Source organism: Cyrtonyx montezumae, unplaced genomic scaffold, assembly GCF_038088225.1.
Source record: "Cyrtonyx montezumae isolate F1298 unplaced genomic scaffold, pur_monq_1.0 scaffold_3, whole genome shotgun sequence".
In the NCBI taxonomy this organism is placed as follows: domain Eukaryota; kingdom Metazoa; phylum Chordata; class Aves; order Galliformes; family Odontophoridae; genus Cyrtonyx; species Cyrtonyx montezumae.
Window position 1 is genome coordinate 86,927,774 of NW_027072034.1, and position 19,206 is coordinate 86,946,979.

Sequence of the window (19,206 nt, forward strand, 5' to 3'; positions counted from 1 at the left end):
ACACACTGGGGCTAGACATTAAAAATGAGAAAACATGAAAAAAAGGAAGTATTGTCTGGCTGGTAACCCTGGGAGATGACATGTACGATCACAGGAAAATACAGACCTTGCTGAGATGGAAGGGAAATGGTAGGAGATAGTGAACAGGTAGAAGTATGCTGAGGTTTTGTGAAGAGTCTGAGTATGTACTAAGCAGTGGAATGCTGAGAGCTCTCCTTCTGAAGAAAGTTGAAAGAAAGAAGGTTTAGGGAGATACTTTTAAGAAGATATCTTAAACAACAGTATGGGGGAGGTACCAAAGAGAAATCTACAAGACGAAGAGGTGCCGAGGAGTTATTTGTGTATCTCAATATCAGTGTCATACATGGGCAAACTGAAAGACCCCTTGCAAGAATCCCCTGATTGATGTTAATGTTAGATTTAATATGCATGACAAATTTTGGAACAGGTGAGAACTTCATGGAAAATTCATATGTTAAATATACAGTAATGAGGGTGGTTTAGCTCTGGGGTGTGCACACTTATGTGGCAAGATCCCCATGCACCTGGAGCTGTAATAAACCAGCATTGGTTTTCTGAACTATCATCTGTGTTGCAGAATTTTCTTGGTTTTCTTGTTTTCTGCAACAGTATGAGGTCTCTCTTCTCCTATATGTAGTTCTGTGAGCACAATAATTAATGCCAATGAGAAACAGGATTAGGAAGTGCCCTCAAAACAGCCCCTCCTCCATATTTTTCCTCTGAAGACTGAAACAATGCTCAGAACTTACAGCTGTTCTCCTGTGTGGAACAGTGAATCTCATTGTAGCTAGTTTATATTTCTCTCTGTGTCAGAGCTGGGCATGTTCCTGAGCACTACAAAGAAGAGTGAGTGAGATAGGGTCCCAGCTTCCTCACACTACATCTCTCATTCTAGGATCTGAAGGGACAGGAAATAAAGCAGGCCAGTATCCTCTCTCCTGGATATTGTCTCCAGCTTTGCCTCCTCCACAGAAGAATTGCTGGTGCAGAAGATACTCAGAGTCATTAGCCTTTGCCTGCTTCAGCCACCTTTGTGTGATGAAAGCGCTCCAAGCTGCTGCAGTGATCACTGTGATGGGAATGAGAGGTATGTGATGGATCAGTGCTCCCTTTGGTCCTGATCCAACAGAGCTGATGAGAGGGATGAGAAAGGAGACTAAATACCTGTGCAGATTTCAGGGACAGTCAGTGCCCTGCCAAGAGGAGGAAGAAAGTGAATCATGAGAACAGCTTCTCTACAGTAAAGACAACTGCAAATCATCCAGATACAAAGATGCTACTCCCTCTTGATTTATCTGTTGGGCCAGATGTGTTGGGTGGGCATAAATCAAACTAATAAGTTTGTCAATAAGAAAGCAGGATGGACATCCTGTTGTCCCAACAAGATAACCAAACAGGTGTCTCTCTTCAGGAATAATGAGAAGCTTTCCTCCTTCAAGGTTTTAAAATTTACAGCAAAATTGACCCTTAGGTTTAATTCCCTCAATAACCAGAGTTTGGAATGTGATGAATAGGCATGTGCTATACCTTTAAATATGCATCCGTTTCTCTCTTTGGTGTGCATGTTTGGTGGAGAGTTCCCCCCATGCACCCAGCGCTGTAATAAAGGGAATACCTGCTTGACATATTGCATTGTTGAGTCAAGTTACTATGTCGAATTTCTCAGCATCAAAAGAATGAAGAGAGTGGACTAAAGCAAAAGGTGTGAGGGAAGGGATGTGTTTGGGATAGACATCTGGATGGCTTCCTTCACCTTCCTTGATGGCAGGCAGCAGCCCAAGTTCCTCCAGAGGTGGCTTCTTCCTGAGACTTGTGGATAAGCTGGGAGTCCTGAGCATCTTGGTCTGTTGTCTACTTTGGGCAAGGGCATTTGGCAGATCCGTTTCACAAGCACATTTCAACAAATTCAGGAAGTGCATGAGGACTGAGAACATCTGTACTATTGCCCCCTTCTGTTCTGTGAATCACTCCAGATGAGGCGGTTTTCTTTTCTGGCAGGACTGAGCTGACAGGGAGGCGTGGAGGACACAGCTAGGATGCATTTGATAACACCAGTAAGATCTTGAAAGTAGTTGGATAGTGGATAGCTCTCCACTGCTCTGATCACATACTCAGGAGATTCAGGACACAGATATGCAGTCCATAGGATCTTCAGGTGTTTCAGTTCAGAAGGACATCCACACACCTTCTGAATGAGGAAAAACTTGAACTGGCCCCTACTGACAGCATCTTTCCCTCCTCATTTAATCTGCCAGGATATGCACCTTGGAGCTCTGTCTAGTAACATGGAAGGGAAAAGATTAGACATTCCTCCATCCAAGAGGCATGGGCAGAAGGTTGAGTTTTCAGGGACCTAGTGGGTAAAATAAACTGCTTTCACAGCCTCAGGGATCCTAGATAGAATAGAGCAGCAGAAACAATCTAGAAAAATTATTAATAATAATAACAACAACAACAATAATAAAATAGAAACTGCTGGGAGTTCTAGGCTATTCTGTTTTTGGTTTTGTTTATATTCTGTTTTCTGTTTTTTCCTTTTTTCCTTCCCCCCCCCCCCCCCCCCATTATTGCTTACTTCTTTTACAACTAACTTAAAAAAAACAAATCTTGGGAAAAGGCTGAACAACATGTGAATATGTTAGGACTGTTAATGAGAGAATTGAGGCTATCTGAACATCTAGGCCCAGTACACCAGTCCAATCTTATATATGCAGAGTGGGGATTTGGTAAACATACCTCCCATTGCATTGTTTGGCAAAGAGGATCAGAAGAAACCAAAAGGCTGCTAGAATTTAGTTTTCAGTCTTTTAGTGATACTGAAATGAGATATTTTGATCTTGAAAAAGGCTTCTTTTCCTCACTGCAAGAAGTTAAATGCATGTAACAGATAAAAGAAGGACAGATTTTGATTCTCCTATATACAGTTTGAGCTACCAGCAGGAGCAACCCAGAAACCTACAGTTCATGAGCTCATTTGGAAGGTACCAATGAAATAATGTCTACTAAAGAAAGCAGTATTAAAGTATGTACATTGTAGAAAGATAGCACTTCTCTATACCAAACACTGCCAAGCAAGCTGTCTCCAACACAAGCATTCCCTCTGAGGAAAGACAGTGACCCAGAAAGGGTATGATTTACCGATGTAACGTTATAGGTAAAACAATGAGTGGAACTATAATGCTGTGGCATTGGAAGAGACCACAGGAGACCCACTTTAAAACTAACATCTGTCAGTCATATTATGACTATCTTCTCTTTGTATTCTTTACAGGAATACTGGTGCCAAGAAACTCTGCCTGGGATGATGAGTTACCCTACACTGAGCTGTAGGGTTGTTAAGGATGGTTAATATTTATGTAAGGAGTTACTGGATTATTGCTATTGATAACAATTCTGAAACCAAAATTTTAACATGGCAATCACTACAACATAGTGACTGGCATTATAGACAAACAACTGACTGGTGATTTGGTTGTGAAGGAATCACTAGATTACCAGACAAGTGCACACAAGTTGATATCTATTATGCAAATTTCAATATTTCCAATTCAGATAGCTAATATACTAACATTTGTTATGGTAGCAGATGAAAGGACAAAATTCAGAGATTGAGCTCAATAGCTCAAGGCCTTCATCTTGATTGTCTTGACTTTGCCATCTCAGTGAATGACACTTGGTTTCATCCAACTGTATAATTACTGTGATATAATTTGTTCAGCATACCCTCTTTGGGACACACTGTGTGGGTTAGTAGTGATGGAGTATCACTTATCTGTTAGAGACCAGTGTTACCAACACACATGGGACTGTTTACTATTCCTTCTGGACAAAACAGCCTTTTTCACTAATTCTACAGGAAGGGATCAAAAGGAAATTGTAAAATCCCTGGCAATACCTGACATTGGGAACTGTTGCTCTAAGAACATGCTAAATAGTAAAGAAACTTTGGTAAGCATTGTGCCTCACCTCTTAGTGAAGAACACCTGAGATAGCTTCCATTTTGAAATGAAGAAATCAATGTGAAAAGAATTAACAGCAAAAAGTTTATTACTGTTAAGCAGGTATTCTTACTGGCAGCACTGTATTCATGGAAATAATCCTATCACTAACTAAAATTTACACAAAAGATCTTCAGTTTATATACATAACTGGTGTTACATACGCAGAAGTTCTCCTAGAGGTACAGATGCAGAAGTTTCTTAGGGTTACGTTGCATTTGCAAGTTTTCCCAGAAGTATGTTAGGTAGTGACACTTTACAAGCACTTATTACCTTGATACAAAGACTCAGCAGGAGAGAACATTAGCAAGCTTAACTATACTGTGATAACTTGTATCATGTTAAAGCACAACAGTCTTAAAATATGCCTCCCCATTTACAATGCTATATCACAATTATCATTCATATTATCTAAATCTACTACATTGTTGCAAGCAAGCATTATTCATATTATACAACAATCCAACAGCTATTCTTATAGGGATATGTTAACATAAAATGTTGTGTAATTACTTCTTCAAATCCATTTGACTAGCACAGATATCTTAAGTGCTACAGCAGCTAGTACATTTATCAATGGCAATCCTGAACCAGTTATGTCTGTCACTCCAATAAATTATCTTTTTAAAAAAAATATTTGTGAATCTGTCTAGTGAAAGTCCTAGGGGACTCTGGTGGGCAAAGTAAAAATTAAACTATTAACGTGACACTCATTCCAAGAGGTATTCATGACCACGTTGGATGGGGCCCTAGGAAACCTGGTCTGTGGGTGTCATCCTTGCCCCTGGTGCAGTGTTGTAACATGGATTCACAACTTTCAGCTGTTTTTACCCAATATGGAAAATTTCCATTGCTTATTAGGCCAGAGTGTGCAACTTTTAAAACAGTGTATGTGGAATCCAAGGAAGATGCCCTTGCACCTACTCCCAAAAGACAGAAGTGTTGTATTATTACCTATATGCTTCCATGAGGCAAAATCATTGAGAGAAAAGACAAAAGTATTCTATTACGTCCGCAGTAGAAAATTATTAAGGAAATCAAGACTGTTAACCTACTAGAGTTGAAACAGAAAGTTTTAGAACTATCACTCCTGGATTCCTTTTATTAAACTAATATACAAGTTCTTAAACTAATGTACTAATCCCTGTCGCTAAACAAACAAACCTATATCACTGCTAACCTCTAATCCTGCCTGACCAAAGTCAGTTTTTGATCTATTTCTCTCTCCTAATCCAGTGCATACTTAAACAGCTTCTTCATGAGAATCTTATGAGGGACAGTGTCTAAAGCCTAAGTGAAGTCTAGGAAGACAAAAATCACTGCTCCACGCTCAGTAATCAGGCTGCTGTCTTCCTTATAGAAACTTACCAGATCAATCAACCACGAATTCCCAGTGGTGAATACACACTGGATACTCCAGATGATTTTCATGTGCCTGCAAGTGGTTTACAGAACCTATCTAAGTGTTGGTAGAATTACACTACTACCACCTAGTGTTAAAGGAATTATGATGCTGCCATCTCCAGCGTTATTTGTTTCAACCCTAGGATTTTGCTGTAGCTGTATATGATTATCTCTTCCTCAGCCTTATTTATTAACAATTCATATGATTTGCTGCTTGACATGAGTGCTCCTGGGGTAGATCCCACTACAACTGGTTCTGTAGTTTTTATGAGTTGCCATAATTCCATCATAATTCCAAACCTGAATGACTTTCTAAGTCAACCTAATTTTCTGAGCCTGGGGTTTCTTTCTCTCCTTGATTTTTCCATTTGAGTTCTAAGCAATACTTCTTATGCGGTCTCTGCCCTGCATAAGCAGTACTTTTCCAGGTGTTTATATATACATATATAATCCAGTTATCTCAGCATTTCATGGGATTCCTGAATGAAGGTAGTCTTACTGGTAAAGGCGGAGGCAAATAAGACATTCAGTGCCTCAGCGTTCTGCATGTCATAGGAAATTAGATCTCCCATTTACTCAGCACAGGACCCACATTTTCCTCAGTCTTCCTTTTGTCACTTATGTGGTTGTAGAAGCCCTTCTTGTTGGCAGATGCAATTCCATTAGAATCATAGAATTATAGAATCATAGGATCCATAGCAATGTAAGGGACCTTTAAAAGTCATCTACTCAAACTCCCTTGCAGTGAACAGGGACATGTCCAGCTCAATCAGGTTGCCCAGGATCTGATCTAGCCTCTTTTATCCTCCATTTTTTCCTGCTTACATGACAAATCCTTTGTGTCAGGATGCCAGGCAAGCATCTCCTGAGATGGCTAAATACCAACCCCCCCCCCCCCAGTAGATGAGTACCACAAAAAGAAAGTTCTCCAGTCATTGAGCTGCAACTCAATGCAACGTGCCCATCTGCTATGTCCTTTAGATAAAGAATTTCACAACCCTTGCCCAGGACTTGCTTGGACTTGTTCACTAGCAAGCTTTGAGGCAATGGTATAAAAAATAATAATCTTCTACAATGCACATACATCATAGCACACACATATCATTGCTTACTCATCACAATTCATAGACACATACTCATGCATACTTCTTGATTGCATATACAATCATCATGTGCATACACACAATCAACATTAAACACACTTCCTGTGCATGCTACCTCATTCTGTGAGGTAACAAATAAATGATTACACATCTACACACCTGCTGTGTATACTACATTGTGTACACATAAACACATAATTTCTTACACACTTAATAACACAACCCCTATCCCTCCTCCCTCTACAGGCACAAACCTCTCTGCTTACATATATGATGCACTCTGAGCCTATATCAAGTGCACAGCACAGTAGACAAGGGTCAAACTGTTCTCTGCCAGTGTAGAGAAGGAATCCAGGATGGCCATGTGTCCAAGGTTCTGGTTCCCATCAGCTCTGTACTGTGTTAATTATGGAGGCAAAAATCTGGACCCTATATTTGTTCTTCCTCTTTTTCATCCTCCTTCTAGAGTCATCCAAGACTAATCTCTCAGAGTGATAAGAGAACATGGGAACCCTTGTGAATGACAGCGTGGATATGGGTATAGTTGAATCTGTGTTCCATCTGTAGGGACTGTGATACTTGCAAGATTTGGCCATCAGATCAGGTCATGCTCCCTTGAACATTTAGCTTCCTAGTCCCTTCCTATTTTCTTCTCCAAGCTGCAGTGAGAATACAGTCATCCTGGCTCCCAATCCAACCATATCCCAGAGTGCACCAAACATGGCATTGCTTGTTTTGTCAAGGGAAGTGATTGTCCTGCTGTACACTCCACACTGGTGAAGCCTCATCTGTGTGCAGATTTGGGAGCCACAGTACAAAAAGGAGAGTGAACTACTAAAGAGTGTCCAAAGGAGGGCTACAAAGATAATGAAAGGTCTAGAGGGGAATATGTATTGGGAGTGGCTGAAGTTCTTTGGTTTGTTCAGCCCAGAGAAGAGGACACAGAGGGGAGATTTCACTGCAGCCTATGCATCACAAGGGGGAGCAGGGTGGTAGGTGCTGATCTCCTATTTCTGGTGACAGGGAAAGTACATCAGGGAATGGCATGGAGCTGTGTCATGGGAGGATCAAGTTGGGTGCTAAGAAGACATTCTTAACCAGAGGGTGGTCAGGCCCTGGATCAGGCTCCCCAGGGAATTAATCATTGCACTGAACTTTCCGGAGTACAAGCAGCATCTGGACAATTCTCTCACATACATGATCTAAGATTTTTGGGTGGTGTCAGCGGTTTACAGGCTGGTTCGGCTTGGTTCCATGACAGCTGGGAGAGGGGGACCCAAGGACACATGCCCTGAGAAAGGGGAAGGGGAAAAGAGAAAAAAGGAAAGGGTAGATGGGCCTAAAACCAAAAAAACCTGCAGCTATCTGAGGAGGAAAGCTAATTTACTAAACAAAATATCAGAATGCAAAATAACACAATATAATACAACATAATTGGAATTGAAGCTAATAAATCAAATAAAATGAGAGAGTGTTTAAAAAACCAAAGGCCTATGCTAAATGCTGAAGGTGAGGTGGTTAGGGAGCACCCATTGCTGAACTGATCTGAAAGGGAAAGAGCCTGTGTCTTGTGACATGTGAACAGTTTTTATCTTTTCCTCTGTGCAGAAAATGGAAAAAACACAAAGCAACGCAAAGTCCTCTGTAGTACGTAGTTCCTCTCTTCTGAAACAGGTATACCCGGAGCTATTAATGATTCATGGAACTGGAGCATTAACTCTTTGACTCCCACTGCACTACATGATGTTATGATGTGGAATACCAATAACAAAAATCATAAAGCTATAACAGGTGATACTATGTGAAGACAGGACCCTAATGGGTCCCTTCCAACTTAGAATATCTTATGATTCTGTGATTCCTCTCTTCTCCCCTCCTTGCAGGGACAACAACATGTCTTTCACCTGCTGCAATCTGAGAAGAGGTTGAAAAATTACTGGTTCTCTTGTTTCTGTTGTGAGAAGAACCTCTAGGACTATGGGCACTCCTGTGGAAAGTCCATTTAAAAGGCTTCACCACAATTCCTCATCTAACCTACAAATATGATCCAGGCATGGCCCCTCCCCAGTGAGAAAAAGAACAATGGCATTTCACCTCTGGGAACAAGGGAACTGTGAATGGAATTAGTGGTTATTAACCATCATAAGGAAAACCAAGATCTTGCTATCCTACAAACAGGATGATTTTTTTTTGTCTGCCTCTAATCACTATGTAAACTGGCAAGGAGAGAGCAAAATGTCTTGGTACTCTCTTCAAATAGGTTTAAGGACTTGGACACCTAGGTTCTTATCCTTGCTTCAAGAGGAGAGAGAACTTCAGTTTTAGGACAAGGGTTAACAGACAGTACTCTCATAATTGCCTTGGCCACATGCTTGACACCAATTCAGCTGACAGATGGGGCAGTTACTCCATTAGAACAGAAAATACTTTGTGTTCTGATGTATCATGGATCATAGAAATACTGGGGCTGCAACAGTATTGTCCATATCAGAAAGGGATTTAATTGATCAAATTACTATTGAACCTTAGACTAAAACCTATTGTTTAGGAAGATCCTGCTCTGAACTCAATTCCCCAGTGTACATAATTTAGAAAAGTGGAAATCTCATGAGGACTCAGAAAGATATCCTTCCCCTTCCTGGATTGCTGCTCTCAATGTTGCCTAGTCTATTGGAATGGACAGATGGAAATATTTGAAAGTCCAACCACAGGCTGCGCACTGAAGAAACAGTGATTTGGGCCATTCTAGGCCATGCTGGGCTTATATGGATTGGTGTAAAAAATGAGAAAAAGAAGCAAAAAAAGGAGCCCAACAACAAAACTCAGGGAGCATATCTCAAGCAAACCAAGTGAGGGCAGTTTGAAAAATGTTTGCAGGTTCAAACCAATCTCTCTCTTACCAAGCCCTGTCCCAGGGCTGCCTCACATCTCTGGCAAATGGGTTGTCTCTCTGCCCCAGTAAGATAACTCCTGTCCCAGCTTGTGTCTATCAACTTTCTCTGCTGTGCACCTCCAAACCTGTCCCTAACCCCTTCCCAGCTCTGCCTGGAAAAAGAGGAAAAAGAGGCTGCAACTGATGATTGCTTCCTGGCTGCACAAACCCAGAACTCTCAGCCTCTCTGCACCTGCCCTGTGTTCCAGCTCACACCATCTCCAGGATCTCTGAAGACATCTCTCTTGTCCTGAGGACTCAAGCTGGTTCCAGTACACAGCTGTGGGGCTCCTAGTGTGGAGCAGGGTGGGAGACCATCCCCTTCTTGGCTATGACAGCTCCATTCTGACTATCAGAGCCCCAGTGATGACAGTTTATTGCCAAAGGGTACCACTGTGACTGGAGGTAGTGTGTTGCCCCAGCAAGCCTCAGTCCTCTCCTGAGCTGCCTCCTGAACATTAGTCTTGGCTTTGCCCAGTCTATTGGGATGGGGGAATGGAAAGTTTCAAACCTCCCACCCCTAGGTGCCCACTGCAGAAACACTCCTATTACCGTGAAATTGCCATGAGGCCTCTGGGCCATTCTGGGTGCAGCTTTCTCTCTGAATAGGCACCTTGTTTGATAACAGTGGCAAATATTTATTGGAGATACTTTTGTCCTATTTGCCAGGTCTGGCCAGGAGGAGGCCATACTCAAAGTCATTGCCAAAACCACTGCCGAGTTGATTATGTCTGAAGACTGATGAAAGTCGGAGCTGGTAATGGTCTTTGCCAAAACAACCAAGGTTGTTGGAAAGTCATTCTCTGGCCTCCTGCTAATGCAAAGGGCTTAAGGATACATGCCACAAAGGAGACCTCTCCCAGACAGGGAGCAGGATAGAGCTACATCTGAATGTGTAGGTTCATCTTGAGCCAGAGAGACTTACTAAAACCAAACAGTCAGAACACAGCACTACTGGAAGGCCATGGATATCTCAAGGAGTAACGAGGTACCACCAGTCAGAGGAATAAATTATTTGACAGTAGAATCAGGCAGTGGTGGGACAGGAACCAGGGCCAGGAATCATCCTTTCTCACCTGGTGAAATTTTCCAAACTGTGCTGTCCCAGAGCTCGAGCAAAGTGATTTGATATCAAGGATAGTTCTAAGATGGAGTTTGAGTGTGAAACTGCTGACATTCCTCTTGAAAGATCAAAACAAAGATACTGTCCAACAAAAAGCAGTTGGTAAAGGGAGATTAGGAGGCAGTGATAAGCCAAGATAGTGGCATGTGTGATAGCAGAAAAAACATGGGCTTGGTCAGGATATCAGGGCTGGCACAAGCAAGGCTGATGTGGCAAGATCTGGCTGTGCCCTATAAATCTAGCCCCAGCCTCAGCACTGTGCATTGCCCCAGACTGAGGTACTGAGTACTCCGTTGGAAGGAAAAAGCCATGAAGGGACAGATCTGTGCTGCAGTCCTGGCCATTTTTCTCCTAGTGCTTGGAGGCACGAAGGCAATTCCTCTGGTAGGAAAAATTGGAGGGGTTGGGTAATTCAGGGTATATGGAAACTGTTAGCAGAACTGTGAAAGGACCATGAGAGGGATGAGGCGATCAAAAGACTAAGAGCATCCTGGCTACAACTGTGGTGGATCCTAGAACTTGGAGCACTTGGGGGACCTTATTCCTTGTGCTCTCCACCAGGTCCTGATGGTTCCTACTTCTAGTCATGACAGGACTACAGCTATAGGCTGTTTCAGGGCTCAAATGGCACTAACTGGAACCAAGCTGAAGATGGTGGTTTGAACAATGGGGTGAGTGTGGAGGGAGTGGTGTGAGTCAAACCATGGAGGAAGGGACAGATCCTGTCTTTGAAAGCCAGGGTGATAAAACCTGTAAGGTCAGAAACAAAAGGTTGATTGAGCCAGGGAAACTTGGAAAGAAGATGAATTCCAGAAGGATCCAACATCAATGGTCCAAGAAGATGCTCAGAAAAAAGGTTAAGCACTCACAAATATCTCTTTTCTTTCTCTCTTTCTCTTTCTCCACTTTCTCTGCTTCTAGAATGGCTTTGGACCCCGTGTCATCTATGTGAGTATTGCAACAGACCACAGCTTCCATTGCAATTGGAACTAACAGGCAGTTGAACTTTTCCTGTGCTCTCAAGGTTGGGTATGGGGGAAGGGCCTACACACCTTCTTTGCCTAAATGTCTCCACACAGACAGAACTCCCCACATGGCCTGAGCTCCTTCCTCTGCCTCAGTCTCAGAGTCCAGGACAATCTGGGGTGGGGTAGGGACTGTACAAAGAGGTTAGATGTTGTGGCAGTATCAATGTCGAATTCTCATAACACCTTGTTCTCCCAATTTCTCAGGAACCTCAGGGTTCCCTAGGGGTGAGTATTTTCACACTCAAGCAGCCCTTCTCTCCTTACCACCCCTCACAAACAGCTCCTGGATTGCCTCTGCTTTGCACTACATGGGACAAAGTGAACCAGGAGCTCCTGGGCAACCCCACTACAGCTGTGTTTTCTTGCAGATCCCTGGCAGCCTTGATGGGAATGGTATTGGCCATCTTGTTCTACTTGCCTTTCACAGAGCCTTTCCAGGAAGTTTGTCTCAGTGCCATCTGCAGTCTGCTTTGTAGTGTGGGATAGGAGGATTGGCTCCTGCCCCTTCACATCCCTGCTACTATGCCTCTTTCCCCTGCTGAATATACCATCGTGTGTAGAATCTGGGTTAGTTATGTAGTGGATAAGAATTCAGGACACTTTGATGAAATAAGCTCTAAAATGCCAACCTACCTATTGCAAGCACTCATTGAGAATGTTCAACAACATTATTGGGGGATTTATTTGGTGCTTCCACGGCTCTTCAGAAAAATAATAGTCCTTGGAGAATCTATGCTGTACAGAGGCTGATCCTCCATTGTACGGGGACAGGATACATTAGATTCAGGAACTGGGAATTAGAAGATCATGATACTTGAGAACCAGGAACACTGGGTACATGGGGCTTGCTATCTGAGCCTCCTGGAGGGGTACCCAAGAACACTTGAACTGAGGGACTATATCATCTAGATATGTTACCTGGGAACACGGGGTTCATGAACAAGATTATGCCATTCTCAGCAGAATGGTTTAATATGCCTCATGATTTGTCTTTCTTTCTGTTCCATGGATTCATTGCAGTAACTCAACTTCCCACTCTCTAGAATGACTATGGACAAACCTAGATTTCTGTGAATATCAGAGACCATCTGTCCCTTCATTTGGTTATAGCTAGCTGCATCAAAACCTGGAGTGGCTGTGGGACCTCATCTCTGAAGCTGATGAAGATGGGTTATCAGTGAGATGGGTCTAGGCAGATCCCATTGTCAGAACAGGACTTGGGTATTTTTTCCAACCTTTATCTTCTGGCATCTGATTTCTGCCTGGTATCCTTGTTCCATCATCCAGAATATCTCAGTGCAATTGTCTTCAGTTGATCCAGTCTCTTCTTGTTCCCTTGGGCTACAATGACTCATCTCAGCTCCCTTCATTCTCCCTGGAGAATGTCTTAAACCACCACAAAAACTCTCCCTCCCTAGGTTTCCCATCTCCCTCTCCACCAAATCTTGTCATTGTGTCTTAGGTGCAATAGCTTTCCTTGTCCATGCTTCTTGCTAGCTTCCTGGATTCTGTATTTTTGGAAAAGGAAAAAATGACACGGGAAAAATGTATCTATGACAGCAATGTTAAGATTTCCAGGACATGAGACAGTTTTGCTCAACTGTTGATGAAGGTGTATCAGTTGCTCCCTGGTTCAGATATAAAGAACTGAGATTTATCCATGCATTATAGGAACACACTTCAGAGGACAGAGGGCAAAAGAGAACTTCCTTTGTGATAATTCTTTTGAGAGTTCCCATCAGTTATCTGGAAAGATGTTCTGATGAGCTTTTATATTGCCCAGGATAGCTGGGTATTTTGTTTCCCAAGAGCATGCATTTTCTTACCACCTTCCAAAACTAGGAACCATCAGGACAGTTTTCTCCATGTTCATAGCCACATCCATACCTCCCCACTGCCCACCCTAGTCTCAGACTGAACAAGAACAAACCAAGAGAAAGCACTAACAAATAAACCCACCTTTTCACAAATATCTATGTCTGGTGTTTTCATTCCTCTTGGATTGGTGGTTCTCCAAATCCTGGTATCCTGATCCTTTAATATTGGGACATTCTAATGCTTGTGAGGTTGGAGATGCTCCACAGAGAAGATCGTAGACCTGCAAACTGGGAGCTGAACAGTGCTGTGGGTGAATCTGAAGAAAGAGGCCTGAGATTTTTGCAATCAGGTTGTGAAATCAGACAAGAAAAATGGATGGTTCCAGGCCTTCAGTGTTGACCTGAGCCCTCTCATTTTGCTCAAAAAGGGATGAGCTGCTCCTAGTACCTCACCATACTCTCAGTGAAGGAATGAGTTTGGCTAACTATTCAGTGTTTTTTGCAGGACATTGGCAACCCTGACTACCCCTTTCTGGGTCATGGGAGACACTTTGGCAGATGGGTTAGGTTTCAGAGGGCTCTGTGCTTTTCATTGTTCTCTTATTAGAGAAGCAGTAGCAGAGAACTGTCAAAAAGCACACAGCTCCTGAGGACAAATGAGATTTTTTTCCCAGTGCTGGGCATAGATAAATATGTTACTCCTTCAGGAGAAGCCAGTGTGGACTCCAATATATACACAAATGTGCTCTGCGGTTCACCAAGTGAGTTGTGACATTATCAAAGTGATATAGAAACACAGGATTCAGATCTGTACCTGCAGGACCACACTGAAAAATTGCCCTAGGCAACAGTCAGTTTCTTTCAATGTATCTCACTGAGTTCAAAGTTATTTAGGAGTTCTTTGGTGGTTTAGGACCCTGGGACTCAGTTCAAAATCTCTTGTGCTCACAGAAATTCACCTGCAAGTACAGAGCAATAAATCTGCTCCAATAACAGGAGTTCTGTGCTAGTCAGGTGTTTGCCAACCGAGTAACAGAAAACTTCACGCAGCGTCTAGTGTTCTGACTTACTACTGGAGTCCCAAAAAGATAGGGGCCCAAAAAGTCCTTACATGCAATATGGGGACACCAAGTCCCAGGGGCAGTCAAGTTCTATTTTCACATATCTCTGAGGATCAGTCTGGGTAATCTGGCTCATGATTTGTAGACAGTGTGGGGAAAAGTCAAGGTCTTCCATGTTCTAGAGAAACATTCAGCATCCCCACATAACCCTTTCAATTTCAGGACACAAGCTTCTGTGAGAATTACAGGGGGAGAGACAGCTTTCAGAACAATAGAGGAACAAGAAAGGAGACTGTGGGCCATCAGCATGCTGTTTGGAGTCTCTCCTCAACTTGGCTGGGGGGATGAGGAGCAGGGTAAGGAAGCTGATTTGCTCCTAGTGTTACTCTTGGAGTTTCTGTGGGTTGTGCACTTAGGTTTCACATTCTCTTCATGCTGATGAGCAAACAAACTTGCACCTTCCTCCTACCAGGCTAAGAGCTGTGGATAGGGTCATGAATTGGGGCTAGGGCTTTTCCTCTAAGCCTGGGTGAAAACACACACAGCCCAAGGCACTGGTGAGTCTGGCTAGGGTGAGCCCATTTCTCTGAGGAGCATCCAAAGAGGAATGAACCTGTGCTCAGGTGCCAACTGCAGACAAAGAGGGACTGAGAAATGGAGAAAGAGGTCTCTTCAAGGACTCCATTCTCCTCTTTTCTCAGGACCATGTTGGGTCCAAAACTGAGGATTCAAGTGGAGGCAGGACAGTTTAAGGACCACTGAAATTCAAACTAGTTTATTCAGATCCCATAAATATCAAGAACGTCAAATAGAAAGCTTGTACTAAAGCTGTCTGGGTGCAGCGATGGAGGGCATGGATGGAGTGTGAGGAAGGTGACAGGAAGAGGCAAGAGTGCCTAACACAGCTTTAAATCCTTGAGATGCTTCAATGCTCTTGGCTAGATTTGTCCTGAGGACATTGGGATCCTCTTAAATGAGATCTAAGGCGATGACCTGTCCAACTGGCATGGGATGTGTAGCTGGGAGTCTGGATGCCTGAGTTCCCTGAGTCTTGCAGTGTAGCTGGAGCTGTGGGCAGAAAACAATAACCACAAAACTACAGGAAAAGGTTTAGATATTCTGAACCACCACATTGGCAACCCTAGTGATTCTTCCTCAGGGAAAAAGTGGACTGTCTTTGTTCTGGGATTACTTCTATATTCCCTCTTGGCAGGGACTCCCTCTTGGCAGGAGCTGTGGGTTTATGAGATAAATAGAATTCTGATTATGTGTTTCATTGCATTGCAATGATGTGTTCAGTCCCTGTATGTATTTTGGGAATTATCCAAATTGAGATTTCAGAATTATTTCCATTTGGGATTACAGGATTAACCTCACTGAGTTTAAGGGATTAAAATCATTCTTGAATGAACAGAATTATTTGCTTGGGTTAATAGGATAAATCTCAATAGGACTGTGGTATTATCTACCAGCAGAATTGTAGGACAAATTCCCAAGTGGATTAGCACACTTCAGATATGCTATCTGGACCCTACAGCCTAGCAGTCAGTTCCCAGGTTGGACCTGTGCAAGCACAGTTTTGATCAGATAGCTGAATATTTGCCCTGACAAGGAGTATAGGGTGGCTGCTGCCTCACACTGGGCTAAAGATGACATCCATTTGTCTTCCCAGGGTAGGGGCAGGTTCAGTTGCAGGATCATGGGTGATGATGCCTTCAATGGTCAAGATGTAAGTGACATCTGGGAGATACCCCATACCCCATTTTCTTCTCATTCCCCAAAAGAGACAGACAGGACACCCAACCCATCCTGACAAAGGACAAAGGTAAGGAGAAGATGGGAGCCAGGCTAACCTGAGGTATCTAGGTAGAGAAGAATATAGCCCCAGTGACTGAAAGGGTGCTGAGCTCTTCTGTGTGGTGGAGTAAGGAGCAATGGACTTAAATTGAAGACATTCAGATGGTCAACTCCAGATACTCTAAGAGCAGAAACCTGCATATTTGGACCCCACTAAAGCATCCCTGAAACCAAAGTTTTCTCTGTGAATTCTAGAAATGCTGGGAAGTGAACTTTGCGAACTCCAGAAGTTGCTGAGGAAGTGTGGAATAGATGAGTAAATGGTGAGGTGGGCTGAGAGCTGGTTGACTGGTCGTCATAGAGGGTTGTGATTGGCGGCACAGAGTCCAGTTAGAGACCTTTTCATAGCAGTGTTCTTCAGGGGTCAGTTCTGGGTCTGGTCCTGTTAAACACCTTCATCAATGACCTTGATGAGGGGTTAGAGTCTGCTCTCAGTAAGTTTGCTGATGATACAAAGCTGGGAGGAATGACTGACATGCTGAAAGGCTGTGCTGCCATTCAGTGAGACCTGGACAGGCTGGAGAATTGGGCAGAAAGAAACCAGATGAGGTTTGACAAGAGCAAGTGTAGAGTCTTGCACCTAGGGAGGAGTAACCACATGTACCTGTGAGGGATGACCTGCTGGAGAGGAGGTCTGAGGAGAGGGACCTGGGTGTCCTGGTGGACAACAGGCTGGCCATGAGCCAGTAACGTGCCCTTGTGGCCAAGAAGGACAATGGAATCCTGGGGTGCATTAAAAAGACTGTGGCCAGCTTGTCAAAGGAGGTGATCCTCCCCCTCTACTCTGCCCTGCTGAGGCCTCACTTGGAATACTGTGTCTAGTTCTCTACTCACTGGTACAAAAGAGACAGGGATCTCCTTGAAAGAGTCTGGAGGAGTGCCATGAAGATGATAGAGGGCCTGGAACACCTTGCTTATGAGGAAACACTGAGCAATCTGGGTCTGTTCAGCCTTGAAAAAGAAGACTCACTGGGGATCTGGTCCACATCTATAAATATCTAAGGAGCGTGAGGCAAAGGGACAAGGCCAGACTCTTTTCAGCAGTGTGGTGATACAGTCAGGGTGACAGCATTGGCACAGGCTGCCCAGAGAGGTGGTGAAGTTTCCTTCTATGGAGACGTTCAAGACCTGCTTGGATGCTTACTTGTGCAACCTGGTCTAGGGTCTAGAGTCCTCTTGCAACCCCAACAATTCTGTGATCCTGTGAAATGCTTTCCTCATGGGTAAAATAATACCTGAACCATGCAATGGTCTGACTATGGAAAAGAGACACCACCTCACTTCTACAGACAGAAAATTTTTATGTCATTCCTCCCACCACTAGACAGGATTAGAACACTTATGTTCTTAGCAGAACGTTAAAGGAGAAGCAGCAGTGCATGTGAATATGAAGAATATACTCTCATTCAAACATTCCAACAATTAGTCTTGAAAGCAGTTCTGAATTGAGGAATACAACATCAGCTTGCAGAAATACTTGAAAGTTGGAGGTTGGGGGAGGCATAAAGAAATATCCAAGTTTTTCCAGTCTGTCCACAGCTGAGTAAAGGGTTGCCTCTAAAAAGGCAACAAATCTCACGCAAACCAAGTGAGGGCAGTTTGAAAAATGTTTGCAGGTTCAAACCAATCTCTCTCTTACCAAGCCCTGTCCCAGGGCTGCCTCACATCTCTGGCAAATGGGTTGTCTCTCTGCCCCAGTAAGATAACTCCTGTCCCAGCTTGTGTCTATCAACTTTCTCTGCTGTGCACCTCCAAACCTGTCCCTAACCCCTTCCCAGCTCTGCCTGAGGAAAAAGAGGCTGCAACTGATGATTGCTTCCTGGCTGCACAAACCCAGAACTCTCAGCCTCTCTGCACCTGCCCTGTGTTCCAGCTCACACCATCTCCAGGATCTCTGAAGACATCTCTCTTGTCCTGAGGACTCAAGCTGGTTCCAGTACACAGCTGTGGGGCTCCTAGTGTGGAGCAGGGTGGGAGACCATCCCCTTCTTGGCTATGACAGCTCCATTCTGACTATCAGAGCCCCAGTGATGACAGTTTATTACCAAAGGGTACCACTCTGACTGGAGGTAGTGTGTTGCCCCAGCAAGCCTCAGTCCTCTCCTGAGCTGCCTCCTGAACATTAGTCTTGGCTTTGCCCAGTCTATTGGGATGGGGGAATGGAAAGTTTCAAACCTCCCACCCCTAGGTGCCCACTGCAGAAACACTCCTATTACCGTGAAATTGCCATGAGGCCTCTGGGCCATTCTGGGTGCAGCTTTCTCTCTGAATAGGCACCTTGTTTGATAACAGTGGCAAATATTTATTGGAGATACTTTTGTCCTATTTGCCAGGTCTGGCCAGGAGGAGGCCATACTCAAAGTCATTGCCAAAACCACTGCCGAGTTGATTATGTCTGAAGACTGATGAAAGTCGGAGCTGGTAATGGTCTTTGCCAAAACAACCAAGGTTGTTGGAAAGTCATTCTCTGGCCTCCTGCTAATGCAAAGGGCTTAAGGATACATGCCACAAAGGAGACCTCTCCCAGACAGGGAGCAGGATAGAGCTACATCTGAATGTGTAGGTTCATCTTGAGCCAGAGAGACTTACTAAAACCAAACAGTCAGAACACAGCACTACTGGAAGGCCATGGATATCTCAAGGAGTAACGAGGTACCACCAGTCAGAGGAATAAATTATTTGACAGTAGAATCAGGCAGTGGTGGGACAGGAACCAGGGCCAGGAATCATCCTTTCTCACCTGGTGAAATTTTCCAAACTGTGCTGTCCCAGAGCTCGAGCAAAGTGATTTGATATCAAGGATAGTTCTAAGATGGAGTTTGAGTGTGAAACTGCTGACATTCCTCTTGAAAGATCAAAACA

General features: G+C 43.7%; 1 long non-coding RNA gene across 1 annotated transcript; it reads left to right on the plus strand.

Annotated features, from left to right (window-relative positions):
* The first annotated feature begins 10,855 nt into the window (after nt 1-10,855).
* LOC136051533 (uncharacterized) lies at nt 10,856-11,835 on the plus strand. Its single transcript, XR_010622473.1, has 3 exons — nt 10,856-10,965; nt 11,503-11,529; nt 11,814-11,835. It is a non-coding gene; the product is annotated as an uncharacterized LOC136051533 (long non-coding RNA).
* Nucleotides 11,836-19,206: the final 7,371 nt, after the last annotated feature.